This window comes from Pipistrellus hanaki (genome assembly GCF_964339955.1).
Source record: "Pipistrellus hanaki genome assembly, chromosome: 18".
NCBI lineage: Eukaryota > Metazoa > Chordata > Mammalia > Chiroptera > Vespertilionidae > Pipistrellus > Pipistrellus hanaki.
In genome coordinates this window covers 9,895,001-9,909,171 of record NC_140520.1, presented here as the reverse complement: position 1 = coordinate 9,909,171, position 14,171 = coordinate 9,895,001, and positions in this window count along the sequence as shown.

Sequence of the window (14,171 nt, the reverse complement as noted above, 5' to 3'; positions counted from 1 at the left end):
GGGCCATTTCCACCTGAAGGTCATGTCCTTCGGTTCTTCTTTTATTGTTTCTTTTAAAATGCTTTCCTCCTTTTCTCTTTCTGGATTTTGATTTTTCAGAGATTGGACCTTCTGGGCTAATCGCTGAATGTTATTGTTTCTCTCTGCTTTTCCATCAAAACCAATCCCTCCCCTCCCACTTCCCCTTCATTCACTCCTTCCTCTCCGTCTCCTTTTCTGGAACTTTCCAAGGGGCAGCCTGAACGCACTTTCTACACTTCCCCGTTGGATTTTTAATATTGACTGCCAAGGTCTTGCCTTTTAAGTTCTTTTCTGCAGGCTCCTCCTGCAGCTTCCTTTTCCCACCTGCCACTTTCTGTCCCCCTCCTCTGCGGTCACTCTGAGGATAGCCCCGGAACTCTGGCTGATGCGTTCTCGGGTTCCCTGTGCGCTCTTTCCCCAGCTCCCTCCCCTCTGTGCATGTGCTTCACCCCATCTCTTATCCCGTAGGGGAGAAGGTGCGTGTCCTCAGAAGTTGCTCCGCTCTTGGCCAGCAAGCTGATTTTGGAAGGGGTCACTTTAAATTCACGAGACACGCTGGTCCCTCGTTGGGGGGATTAGGCCGATGCTCAGCTATGCTTTGGGAGGGGGGGCCTGCCCCACGTGGACATCTGTAGGCATTTTCTCTTGCACTGGTCAGTTTTCTCAAAAGGAACCTTCCAGCTGGACGCATGTCTGGAGGGACCAGCCTGGATCACGGTAAAGTGTGTGGATTTTCACTTAATCTCCGCTTTCAGGATGGAGCCCAGGCACGCCCCGAGCTGGGTTTGATATCCCCAAATCCAGAGCCTTGCCAGTTCACCTCCCAAATCCCCCGGGCGAGGCAGGGGCCGTGGCCAGGCAGCGGGGGCTTGGGAAGGAGTTATGGGGAGTCACCGCTCTTGAAGAAGACTTTTTCCAGATCCCCGGCTTTCGGTCCGGCTCACGCTGTGATTTGCGCAGGCATCTGGTGTCTTTACTTCCTAAGCCTTCCTGGGGCTTTGAGGCCCTTGTAGACCTGCTTCTGGGCGTTTCTCCACTGAGCCAAACCAGTTAGGGCTGAACCGATTATTTATAAAATTAAATCTTCATTCATACCGTGGTCAGAATAGGGAGGACCTACAGCACCTGTGATCGTGAAGCGAGATGCACCCAGCACAACTCTGCCATCTATGCTGGGTTGAGTTTGGTGGAGACGCTCAGGAGGTCCATGCCATCGCCCAACTGCCTCTCCGGGATGGGGCCTGTGAGGGTGGGGCCAGCGGCTCAGCAGCGGTGGCCCTCTTGGATGTCACCGAACGCCAGAGGCCGGGTCCTGTCTTTGGGAAAAGTAGCAGAAGGGTGGGGGTGAGGAGCAATGAAATTATTGGAGAAAGAGATGATAATATCAGTGCTGTGTTTCTAGTTTAAAAAGCTTCATTGGTTTGTTGCTCAATCTCTTTAAGACCCAGAAAGAGGAGTATTGCTAACAGGGAATCTGTTATGGCAATTGGAGAAAGATGAGGCTAACGGAATGACTCCCTACTGCTTTATCTCTGGCCTGGGGGGCCTCCTGAGCTGCACCCTGGTTATCCTGCAGCTCAGGGGCTGGGCCAGCCTGGTCCCCACAGACCAGATTAGCCCTCGAAGGCCAGCACTTCCAGTTTACCTCCTTGATAGAATTACATCTAAAATTCATTGCATACTTTCCTGCCTTGGTAAGAGAAATAAAATGGAAATATCAAAAATAGCACACTCAGTGGTTGAGTGTCAACCTATGAACCGAGAGGTCACCAGTTTGATTCCTGGTCAAGGCATGTGCCCAGGTTGCAGGCTTGATCCCCAATAGGGGCCATGCAGGGCCAATCAATGTTGATACTCATAGATGGTTCTCCCTCCCTCTCCCTTCTTCCCTCCCCCTCCCTCTCCCCCCCCTCTCTCTCCTTCTCCCTCTCCTTTTCTCCCCCTCTAACACCTATTTTAAAAAAATAAATAAAAAAAAATAACATGTAGGGAGGACCCAGGCAGAGAGAGGAAGTGTTTGTCCCAGGCACTCAGGTCACGGAGCATAATTTTATGTCCTTGATTACTCAGAGATATCGCTAGGATCATCAAATATTGTAGCCACGAATATAGACACACATATAGAAGGTCCTTTGAAGTTTGAGAACTATCCTGGGGTGCCCCAAGTTAGAACTGGCCTTGGGAACTCACTGAGGACTCTGTGTTGTAGCATTTGCTTTTCATGAGAGACTGCAGACATAAGCCAGGCAGGTGCCCCTAGGAAGTGAAGGTGGGGAGATGGATGGGGAGCATGGGGATCTGGAGGCATGGGGAGTGTGGTGGGCTGTGGGGATGTGGAGGCTCACAGGTGGCCGTCACGTTGGCTTGCCCTGGGCAGGGCGCAGCGTGGTTGCTCTTGGTAATTCAGTGGATGGGATGCAGCCAGCGATTCAGACCTGATTCAGCTGTATTGATCCAGTAATCCTGTCAGTTACCAAACCTCTCTGTGTATTGGTTTCCTCATCAATAAAATGGGGAACATGCCAAAACCAGTTTGGCTCAGTGGATAGAGCGTCAACCTGCAGATTGAAGGGTCCCAGTTTCGATTCCGGTCAAGGGCATGTACCTTGGTTGTGGGCACATCCCCTGTAGGGGGTTTGCAGGAGGCAGCTGATTGATGTTTCTCTCTCATCAATGTTTCTAACTCTCTATCCCTCTCTTCCTCTCTGTAAAAAAAAAAATCAATAAAATATATATATATATTTTAAATGGGTAACATCCTTACAATTTAAGCAGTTTGACCCAGGTATACACGGAAAGCACTGAGCAGAATGTCTGGAATGTAGTAATAACTCGGGAAATGTCTTAGCTGTTTTTAATAACCAAGTCCTGGACTGCGGCCGAGAGGAACAGTTGCCTTTGGTCATGTGATCCACGCTGTCCACGACTTTGAACTTAGTCTCAGAGTCACAGTGGGCACCTTTCTCTGGAGGGAGCTCGTTCTCTGCAGGGCGAGCGGCTGGGCTGGGGCTGGAGCCCAGCAAGCTTCCCACTCACGGACTCACGTTCCACCGTTATGGGCAGCCCTGAGCTCGCCCCCTCCACCCTGTCCGCCTGGCCTGGGCTTGCTGATGCCTGGCTCCAGGCCATCACATGACCGCTGCCCGCTGGGCCCAGCTCACTCCCGCAGGGACCAGGCGGCCTGCACAGCGAAGGGCTCCTGTGTCAGCAGCTCTGGGGCCAGCAGGTCAGACAGGAGCCACAGGTCAGAGTGCCCGGCACCCAGCAGACATGTCCAGAGCAGGGACGTCAGATTGGGCAGCGCACAGCTTAGCCACGTGAGACCCGGGCTGCAGTGGCTGCAGGGGTCCCCACCCCTTTGCCCTGAGGCCCAGCTGTGCCCCTGCCCAGTAGGACTCCACCTCCGGAAGCCTTCCCTGGAGAAGAACATGTGAGCCAGCGTCGCTGGAACTGGCTGATGTTCACCACGGAAGCAGCCTTTTCCTCGGCTCAGAAGTGGGGGAGAGGGCAAAGGGGGTGGGGAGGGGAGCAAAACTGGGGCCCTCAGGGCCCGGTGTCCAGAGGGAGGCCAGAAGCAAGTTGTCTTACCGAACAGCCTGGAATATAGATGAGAGAAAAAGAAAGTAATTCTAGCATTTCTAAGTGCAATGTCTGTTACTCAGTCCCGGAGAGGACTGACACCGCGGGGATTTCCTGCGCGTTCCCTTTAGCATCAGAGCGGTTGTTGAGATGAGTCGCTGTGGGTGCCTGATCCGTGATGCAGCTGGGAGCCGAGCAGCTATGCGACCAGATGTGGGGCCAGAGGGCCCGCTCAGTTGCTCGCTGCTCCCTCAGGAAGCCCTCCACCCCTCTACCCCTTCACAGAGCCCAGAAGCCAGGCTCTGAAATCCCTACGTAATAAGAGAAAACCAAACGGAGGCAGCGCTTCAAGGAGCCACAGAGCAGCCCGTGCTCCTAATGCACCCACCTGCCCTCCCTCTGAATCACATCATGTCCCAGAGAGAACGTCCCCCTCCATCGCACGGTCATTGCTTCTGCTTATCATTTCTACGGTCAAAAATCTCTCTCTCAAGTCTTCTAAGTCAGTTCTGTCCAACAGCACTCAGAGCAATAATAGCCACTTCTGTATCTGCAACTGTCCAATGTGGTAGCCACGGCCACACGTGGCTCTTGAGCACTTCCCGTGCGACTGGTGCGACTTAGAGACTAGCTTGCGATTTCACTGTAAGTGGCTAGTGACGGATGTATGGGGTAGATCAGTTCCAAGAGATCTCCCTGTCACAGTGTCCCCCCTCCCAATCCCCAGACCAAAGAGACAACTAGCGAATCTCTGTTGACTAAGCTAATGCGTGACGGATAAAAATATGAAAGCCATAGAAAGGCGTTAGCAGCACCCTCCGTTAGTCAGTAGTATAACAAATCAACTCTATTTCTCGGCTAAGATGTTTTCATAAATTAAAAAAGAAGAGAGTGCCATTCTACGCATCCTGTCTCTGCATTCATTGATTAAAGCCATTAAATAGTAATTGGCTGTTGACATTTTCGTAGACATTAGTGATATCAATATGAATAAGACGCAACCCTCCAAGGCACTCTGATTCCAATCAAGAAAGACAATAAGCAGATAGTTGTGATTCAATGTCGGAAGGGCTGACACAGAGGTTCACACACCTGCCTAAAAAGTCCTGGAGAAACGGGGTTCCCTGGGGACTGGGCACCACAGAAGGTGATGCAGAGGGAGTGGCGTTTTCACGGCGACTGGAAGAATGAGGAAACGCCTGCCAGGTAGAGAGAAGGGTGTTTAAGTTCCCGGAAGGGCAGGCGTGTATTCGTTATCTATTGCTGAGGCACAAAACATTTATTATCTCACACCATCGGTGGGGCAGCAGCTCAGAAGGGTTCTAGTTGGATGGACCTGGCAAGAGGCCCACCCCACCCCACCCCCCACCTCCCGAGATTGCCATCGAGATGCTATCTGGGTCTGCAGTCACCAGAGGCCTTGCTGAGGTTGGAGAATTGCTTCCCGGCACTCACACTGGGCAGTGGGGAGCTGCCTTCATACCCACAGGGCTGCTGGCTGGAGGCCTCCGTTCCTCCCCCACGGGCCTCTATGTGGGCTTCTTGACTGTTTCCGTGACATTTCAGGTGGCTCTGACAGAGAGTGATGAGAGAGAGACAGCACAAGCAGGAAGCCACAGTGCATCTGAGGACCTAGTCCCTGAGGTCACTTGTCGCCATGTCTACATTATTCTGCTTTTCAGAAGGGAGTCCCAATCCAGCCCACACTGCAGGGAAGGGGTCTCAGGCTCCGCCTCTTGAAGAGAGGAGGGGTGGAGAACTTGGAGACACTGCAGGGAAACATGGGGTGTGGGTATTGCTGGTGTGTCCACACAAGAATGAGATGTCCATTGTGGGTGGGGTTTGTGAATTAATCATAGAAATGACATCCCATCACCTTGGTGGTGTTCCGTTGGTTGGAAGTGAATCACAAGTCCTGCTCACACTCAGGAGAGAGGATTAAACAAGTACATTCAGTGCCACTTCCTAAGTCTCCTCTGACCCCCCCTCTCCCCCCCCACGCCACCCTCCCTGGTTATCCAGCTCCAGGGACATAATAGAAACTCAGTGAAAGTTTGTCCGTGAATAAATGAGGAATTCATTTCAACAACTGGCTCTGTAACCTGGGACTGGCCACTGGACCTCTCTGGCTGTCAGAGTTTTCCCGTCTGCAGTATGGAAGGCGGACTATGCATCTCTAAGAGCTCTTTCAGCTCCGGCTACCTGTCACTCGGTAACTCCAGAAAAGGATTCGCTGGGCAGTGCCTGTGGGAGGACTTGAGGTAGTGAGGGGGCCCAGGAAGAGGGTGCAGGCCGTGGGGGAGGAGGGGAGCATCCACAGGGAAGCCCACTCACCTCTGGGGCCCCCAGTCCCCATTGGTGACCTGGTGGGCAGGACCTGGGAGGGGATGGTCAGAATGAAAACCCAATAAGCAGTGATCTTCACACCACTGTTAGGCCAGTAGTAAGTCTACTTCTGGAGAATGAGTACTCTACAGAGAGATTTTTAACCTGTGCACTGATCTGTTTTCCCTTAGATTGTCAAGTCAAACATGACATCAGCCAACACAACAATAGCTTTCTGGTGTGAATGAATCAAAATTATACCTTTTGTGCATATTTTTGTCAGATCGGCAAAAATATATATATTTTTGGTGTAATGCAGATTTTAGTAAGGAGTTTATGTGTGCCGTGAGATGAAAAAGGTTGAAAATCCTGCTGCTCAGGCCATGTGAACACACACACAGTGTATACACCACCCCAACACACAAACACACACACACACACACACACACACACACACACACACACCAAACGCAGCTGCAGATTCGCAGACACGAAGACATACACACATGTGCACAGACATCTACCTGCACACAGTCCACCCCATCTCCCTGATCCAGGGGCCGTCACCCTCTGGGCCTCCCCCGTCTCCGCTGACCCCCAGGCTTTATTGGGGCCCTGAGGGTTTCATGCCTGCTCTCTGAGGTCAAAGACAGGGCTTGGGAAGTTGAGAATAATTTCAGTGTTTCCCAGGTGTGCAGCTATTTGCATCTGTGCAGTCCGCGGGGCTAAGAAAAACCAGGTCTGGTCACTAGAAACTTGGTGGTTGGCAGGTGCAGCTTTCAAGAGACCTGGAAATAGCGACTGGGAAGATGGCTCAGGGCAGGGGACAGGGTGGGGCAGTTTGTGGCTTATAGAACAGCTCACTGAGGGTCTCTCTTAACCATCACTAGCCCTGTGTGGAGGTGTTCACAGGCGGGGAAGCAGACAGGGACACGTAAAGTGACTTCCTCCCAGGCATGCAATCGTCAGGGACAGAGGTGGGCTCAGACCCAGGCTTTCCGATGCCCGATGCCCGAGCCACATCCTCCTCCCCGCCCCCATCAGCTCTGCCTCTTGCCTCTGGCACCTGGCCCCTGACTGGGGGTGTGGGTGGAGGAGTGGGGGTGGTGGGTGGAGAGAGCAGGCTGCTCATGCTCATGTCCCTCAAACTCGGCCTTTTGGAGCCCTGCCTGTGTGGAGAGGGGCTGGAAGGAAGGAGAGTGTTCTAGAAACTCATAAAAGAGCATCTTTCGAGAATGACTGAGAGGGATGCATCCCAGTTGCAGGCACTGGCCCACTGCTCTGCTCAGAAGGGACAGAGGTTTCAAGAGGAAAGCAAACGTGAGTCAGAGACAGAGACAAACAGGTGACATCTGCACACTGGCTGCCTGGGCATCAGGGTGATCATGTGGTGACTCATTCTCAAAAACTGACAGCCTCCTGTGTGTTTGACGTGTAAGGGCCAGGTGACAGTTTCATGAGCCCTGAAGACATGCCCTCTCTGTGTCTCTCTCTGTGCCTCTCTCTCTCTCTCTCTCTCTCTCTCTCTCTCACACACACACACACACACACACACACACACTTGGCATGCTTGTGGGCCGACGTGTGCAGGACTCACACAGTCTAAAGAACCTGAGAGCTCACGGAGCCCAAAATTTCCCAAACCACTTGGACATCAAGAATGACCTGAGGGCCAGCCGGGGTGGCTCAGTGGTTGAACGTCCACCTGTGAACCAGGAGGTCACAGTTTGACTCCTGGTCAGGGCACATGCTCAGGCTGTGGGCTCAAGCTCCAGCTTGGGGCATGCAGGAAGCAGACAATCAATGATTGTCTCTCATCATTTCTATCCCTCTCTCCCTCTCCCTTCCTCTCTGAAATCAGTCCATACATCTTTCGTATGTTTCTCTGTCAGATCAAAAGATGTATTTTTGGTGTGCCGCAGATTTTAGGAATGGGTTTATGTGTGCCATGAGATACAAAAGGTTGAAACTTGCTGCTCTACAGGCCACCCCAATATATATATATATATATATATATATATATATATATATATATATATATATATATATATTTTATTTTATTTTTTTTATTTTTTTTTAAAGAATGACCTGTGGTGCCTGTTTAAATAACAGACTCCCACCCAGGCCCCATTCCAGGCCTCCAGGGTCAGCATCTCCAAGGCAGAGCCTGGGAGGCTGGTGTGTTTTGAAGTTCCCGAGAGACTTTCTCACCAGGAGTTTGGAATCACTCCACCTGGACCCACCCTTCGGTTTAGTTCCCTGGAGTTGCCCAGTGTCAGGTGCAGCGTGTGGGAGCGTGATAACTGTCTACTGAGTGAAACTGAATCTACCCAGAGCTTCATTTTTTGCTGTGTCTTTGTTGTTGTTGTTGTTCATCTTCACCCAAGAATATGTTTCCATTGATTATTAGAGAGAGTGGAAGGGAGGGAGGGAGACAGAGAGAGAAACATCAATGTGAGAGAGACACCTTGATTGGTTGCCTCCCACATGCATCCCAACTAGGGCTGGGGGTTAAGCCTTTAGCCAAAGTATGTGTGCTCTTGACCAGAATTGAACCTGGGACCCTTCAGTCCGTGGGTAGACACTCTGGCCAGGCCCAGAACATCTCTCGTCTTGACTGTCCAGTGGAACCCACACTTCCTCGGATGGCCTGGCGCATCAAAAGAGACTATTGCCTTCTGAGTTTTCCCAGGATTCTTGCTGTAGGGTGAGCAGGAAGTAGGGGGTAGAGATGCCCTCATTCATTCAACAGCTGTTGGTTGGGTTTCCAACAGCGGGGGCTGGCGGGCAGAAGGGAGGCCCTGTCTCTGCCGAGGTTGAGGGCCACCGACCTGCCTCCCTGCTCAGGGAGCCGGAGAAGTCCGCTGGAGGTCACCAGCTTGCTTCCGGGGTTGTAGAGGGGTTGGGCGAGGAAACCTTAGGCCAGGTCCGTCTTGCTCAGCCCTTTGCAGAAATCTTCATCCCAGCTATCAGCCCTGACAGATTTCCCTTCTCCCCGCTGTGCTCAGTTCTCTGGGTTCTCCCAGGGGATGCTGGCAGCTTTGATAGGCGGTCCGCCCTTCTCTTCACCCCTGTGTACTCTGGTGAGGATGGAAGCACTTTCTAAAAATAGGCTGCGCCCTAGCTGGCTTGGCTTAGTGGATAGAGCGTCCTAGGTTCGATTCCTGTCAAGGGCATATGCCTGGGTTTCAGGCTCAATCCCCAGGGTGGGGTGTGCAGGAGGCAGCCAATCAATGATTCTCTCTCATCGTTGGTGTTTCTAACTCTCTCTCCCTCTCCCTTCCTCTCTGAAATTAAAAAAAAACAAAAAACAAAAAAAAACTTATATATTAAAAAATAAAAAATATGCTAGTTGCCCCCTGGGTCTTGCTAAGTTCTGGCAGTTCCAGAAGGAGCAAATAGAGAAGGCAGAAGGTCCTTGAAATCTACCCCCTTGTCTGCCTTCCCCTCACCCAGCCCCGCCCTGAGCTCACTGGGCAGGTCTGTTTTCCTGGCCCCGACACGTGCAATCCCTAGATAAGAATGTTCAGAGAACCTGACTAGCAAGAGTTACTACTCTTTTGGGTAAGTCATGGTGTGTGCTTCCTTGTGCTTGGCTCTTAAAACTCCAAGTTTGCCACTGCATGCATGTTAAACAGCTAAATACATGGTTTGCAGACCCAAAAAAAGTTAACATGACCAGGCACATAGGTCTTGGAAGACTGTCTTGTAACTAAAAGTACAAGTTTTCTGTTTCTGTGCCTTGAAGAATGAAATAAGAACATTGTTTACCTGTGGAAGTATGCTTGCCCAATCTTCATGCACATACACACCTTGTGTGTGGAGAGACCATCATCACACAGGCTGATGCACATGCCCATACCTGAGCGGACACACACACACACACACACACACACACACAGCCACGCACATACAACCTCGACTTCTATCCTGGGTTTCTGACCACCTGCCATGGTTGATCTGTAAAGATTTAAATATTTCACTTGTGGGCTGGAAATATTCAAGTAGCCGCTACTTCTCATGGACATACTTTTGTTTCCCCAGACTTCCTTTCGGTACGTATGTGCCAGGTACACGGCAGGAATGCGCTCAATCACAAATTTATTAGAACAAGGCGCTTCCCCAGGGCGTGTCCCTCCTGTGCTGTGCAGCTGGGGCCCAGCCTCTGCAGTCAGAGGGATCTGGACTTGAGCTGCATGGCCAAGACTTGATCCATGGTGTCGGTGGAAATAGGATTCTTCCACGGAGACACGAGAAAAGCTTTTGGGGACCCACATATAGGAGGATGTGAGCCATTGTACAGGTTCATTGGAGGGAAAATAAAGGACTGTCCCCGGGGTCCGGTGTCACATCCACGACCAGGCGGCTCGGCTCTGTCTGGCTGCAGAAGCCCAGCCTCTGGGGCCTCAGGCCCACACTTGTCCTCGCCAAGTCCAGGAGGATCAGGACCCAGAGATGTGGAACTTCTCTGCCAGGGCTCCGTGGTGCCGAGACTAGGATAGGGATTGCACTCGGCCCACGCACGCGCTGCCAATGGGGGAGAGGAGCATGAACTGTAAAAGTTGCTAAGTCGGTGGGGGCTGCTTCTGGACAAGAACTAGGTCGTTTCAAGTGTGAATTTCAAACATGTTTCTAGAAATCTGGCCTCAGAAGCCTCTTACGTAAGCGGGCATGGTCCCTGGTTTGGGATGACTATGTGCCGGCCGCTACCTGACAGCTTCCTCCTCACGCCACACCACACGGGAGGAAGAAGAAATGACGGCGCCGCCTTGGAGGCCGTGGTTGGGACTTCCCCCTGTAAGAGTGCGCCCGGTTAGTCATATCAGGGACCTCGTTTTAGCACCAGGCGGTCAGGGGGAGGCCCTGTGACACAGGGAAGCTATGAGGCGTGGCCTCTGATCCCGGTGAGTCTTGGAAAGGGCTGTGGGACCTTAGGAAGTGTACCCATCCTCTCCGAGTCCTCGCGCCTCCCTACGGAATGAGATGCTCTCTAAGACATTTTGGCTCGGGCATTTTGTGACTTGAGTGCAGCCACAGATCTCACAGGCCTGCAGAACCCTTCACCGTCTTCCTCTGGAGCCATGAGGAGATTCTGCTGTCTCTTCCGAGGACACGCTGTCTCTTCCGAGGCCAGTCCTGAGTCAGGGTCCTCGGGTCTCTGGCTGCCTGAGTGGTCCTTCCCAAACAGACAACTGATGACATTTCGCCCATTTGAAATGTTCCATTGGGAGCCACTTACCGCCTCCCCCTGGCCACAGGTCGCACAGTTCTGCTTCTCCCCGTGTCTAGGAATTTCCTGTTGGGCCCTGGACTCTGTGGATGACCCCGGAGGGAGCCAGGAGGTCCTGGTCCCCCTCTAAAGGGGGGTGAGTTTTGTTCTCTACACAAGGGGGACAGACTTGTGTGTGGGGTTGGCAGCGTGTCTGTCTGAGTCCCGCCTCGGGTACGTTCTCCCTCTCCACCTGTCTCTCCGTATGGCTCCCAAATTCACTCATTTTTCTCTAAAAAACAAACAAGACAAAACAAAAATCAAAGACCATCTAAGAAACAGAAATACTCAGTCGTTGACTCCACTTATATTCCTGGTAGAAAAAAATCAAAACAGAATAAAAGCGACCATGGCAAAAATCACACTTGGGAAAATTGTTACCCAGGAAAGTCAAAGCTGGCAGAAATGAGGGCCCGCACCTCCTGATGGCAAAGCTCTCACCAGTATGGCTGGATGTGAAACCTCTGCTGCACTGCATAATAAAAGCAAGCGTAGATGCAAAATAATCCTGGTCGCCCAAGAGCAAGGAGAACTAGGAAGTAGTGTAACTGCGTCGTATAGAAAGATTGACGACCAAAATAAATTGGCTCGACAGAGTTTATGCTGGAAAATACCTGCTTAACAAGCACTCATGAGAGTTTATGGAATTCCAATGTAAAGGATTTCTATTCAAAACACCCCCAGGATGAAAACGATGGTTCCCCGTGCCCTGCGGACCACAGGGCTCTTCTGCTTCTCCGCATCCTGGTCTAAGGTGGTCCTTTTTCCAGAAAGTACCCTTCTAAGGGGGCCACCTGACCACCTCCCCCTTGCCCCTGGGCCCAGTCCGAGCATCAGTGCCTGGGCGAGGCCACCCCGAAGCCTGACACACAGCTGGCTGCCACCAACGACAGAGTGGGGGCGCTATCGGGTGAAGGCCGTGGTCCCCCGACACCCCAATAGCAGATCCCAAGACAGGAGGAGAGCACAGGCTCGGTGCTCCCTGGCCCGCCCTGTCTCCAGGGAGCTGTGCGGCTCTGGGCGCTGGTGTTCCCATCTGTGACGTGAGGGGGGGACTGGATGACGGGGCCCGCCCAGCTCAGGGTACTCCCAGCCCTGTGTGGACTCTGCAGCCTCCTGACACTTCCCCTCGCTCCGCCCCGCCCCTGTGTCCGGTTCCTCTCCCCACACTTTCTATTTTCCTCTCCGTCTGGACACCGGGCGGCTGGCTTTTGTTTCCAGGTCTCCCTGTGGAGACTGTCTGCCTGGGGCACCCCGATGCTCAGGGTGCCTGGTTGACTGCTTCTCGGGCCTGGGCCATCATTGCCAAAGGGTCACAAACAGCAGGGTGAAGGGGGGCCTGCCAGGCAAAAGGGGGACCTGCCAGGCAGAAGGGAAGTCCAGGACTGGCCCTGGCCCCAGGGGCACAAGATGGTGACCTTCTCTTCATAGCTGTCCTTCTCCGTTGCCCTGGCGGCAGGAGGAAGCCCTGGCCGTTGCTGCCACAGAGCAGAGGGGAGGTGGGAAGGCAGGCGCCAGCCATCCCGGAGGGAGGACTGACTCTCCAAGCCTGACATTTGGAGACCAGAGCAGGGAGCCCCCGGGGACAGAGAGAGGATAGGGGAGACCATCACAGGCTGGCAGGTAGCACTGTCAGAGCCCTCCCACCAGGAGGAGAGTGGGCACAAACCCCGAGTGTGGGCCTAACCCGAAGGGGTCTCTCCCCCAACATGAAATGGCTGTGAACCCCCTCCTGCCCCACGTTCTGCCGTAGAAACCCGGCGCCTGGCCCAGGATAGATGCTCCACGAATGTTGCTAAGTAGGGGTCTGCACGCTCCTGGGCCATCTGTGTGGTCCCCCACCTTGGAGCCAGGCTGGGGCTCCGGGGCGGTCCCCTGCCTCCTGCCCTCGGGAAACATGGCTGGGACGGTGCTGGGCACACTGTGGGCTTGGTGAAAGGGCCCGGAGCAAGTGCCTCTCCTTCCTGGGCCTCGCTCCCCTGGCTGTGAGGAGGAACAGAGAGGTGGGGTCGGAAGGTCGGAAGGCTCTCAGCAGCCTGGGGGGCCTGGGCGAGGTGGGCATCCAGGAAACGCCTGGGGAGAAAGCAGACCTCAGGGGCCAAGCTCACTGTGCCAACGGTTAAATACTTTGGGCCTCGAAGATTCCATCATTTTAGGTTTCTGACTAGGACCCAGAGCATGGAAATGAGTTTTGTGGCACTGTGATTCATGTGTATATCTGTATTTAAAACAGCAAGGCTGAGGTCTGCCATGCTTTTGTTTGTGCTGACCCTGGCTGGCCTGCACACACTTACACTGCCCCCCACCCCTTGCTGCTGGAGCAGCCCTCACCACTCCTCTGGTCTCCTGTTCACCTTCTCTGGGAAATGGAGGGTCTGGGGGCCGGATTTGGCACCCACCACAGCTCCTCCGGCCAGGGTCCAGGCCCCTAGTTTGGGGTGCCGTCTGCCATAGGGCTCCGCTCAGTGGGAGTCCCTTGGGAAGGCAGTGTCCGGGGGGAAGGCCAGCCGGCTGCTCTGGGAGGAGCCGAGAGCAGAGCCGAGCTGCCCAGGTGCACTCTGTTCTGCCCGCGGGGCCCTCCGGCCCTTCAGGATGGATCTGCCAGTTAGAAGCCTGCCAGCTCCCTCCAGGTGGCCAGCGAGGGTGGGGCAGCGTCCCCGATAAGGACAGCCGGGATAAGAGGCCGTGTTTGTCCCTCCGAAACACGTTGCTGATAGTCCTAATGTTATCCTAATCCAATAACGCCGATTAGGCTGCTCCCAAGCCATTGTTTCGCCCGCCATAGCTCTCCTCCAACATTCCTGGAGCAATCGCAGGCCGCTGGGGCGCGATCCCTTTGAAGTCCTGTGTCTGTTTGCTCATCTGGTTCACGCCGGTGGAGGACTATGTAACATGTTCCTCCCGGGAGCTGCCCAGATCCACCAGGAACAAATGTCTGTGGCACCAAGAAGTGCGCTATGAATATTGACTAGGAAAT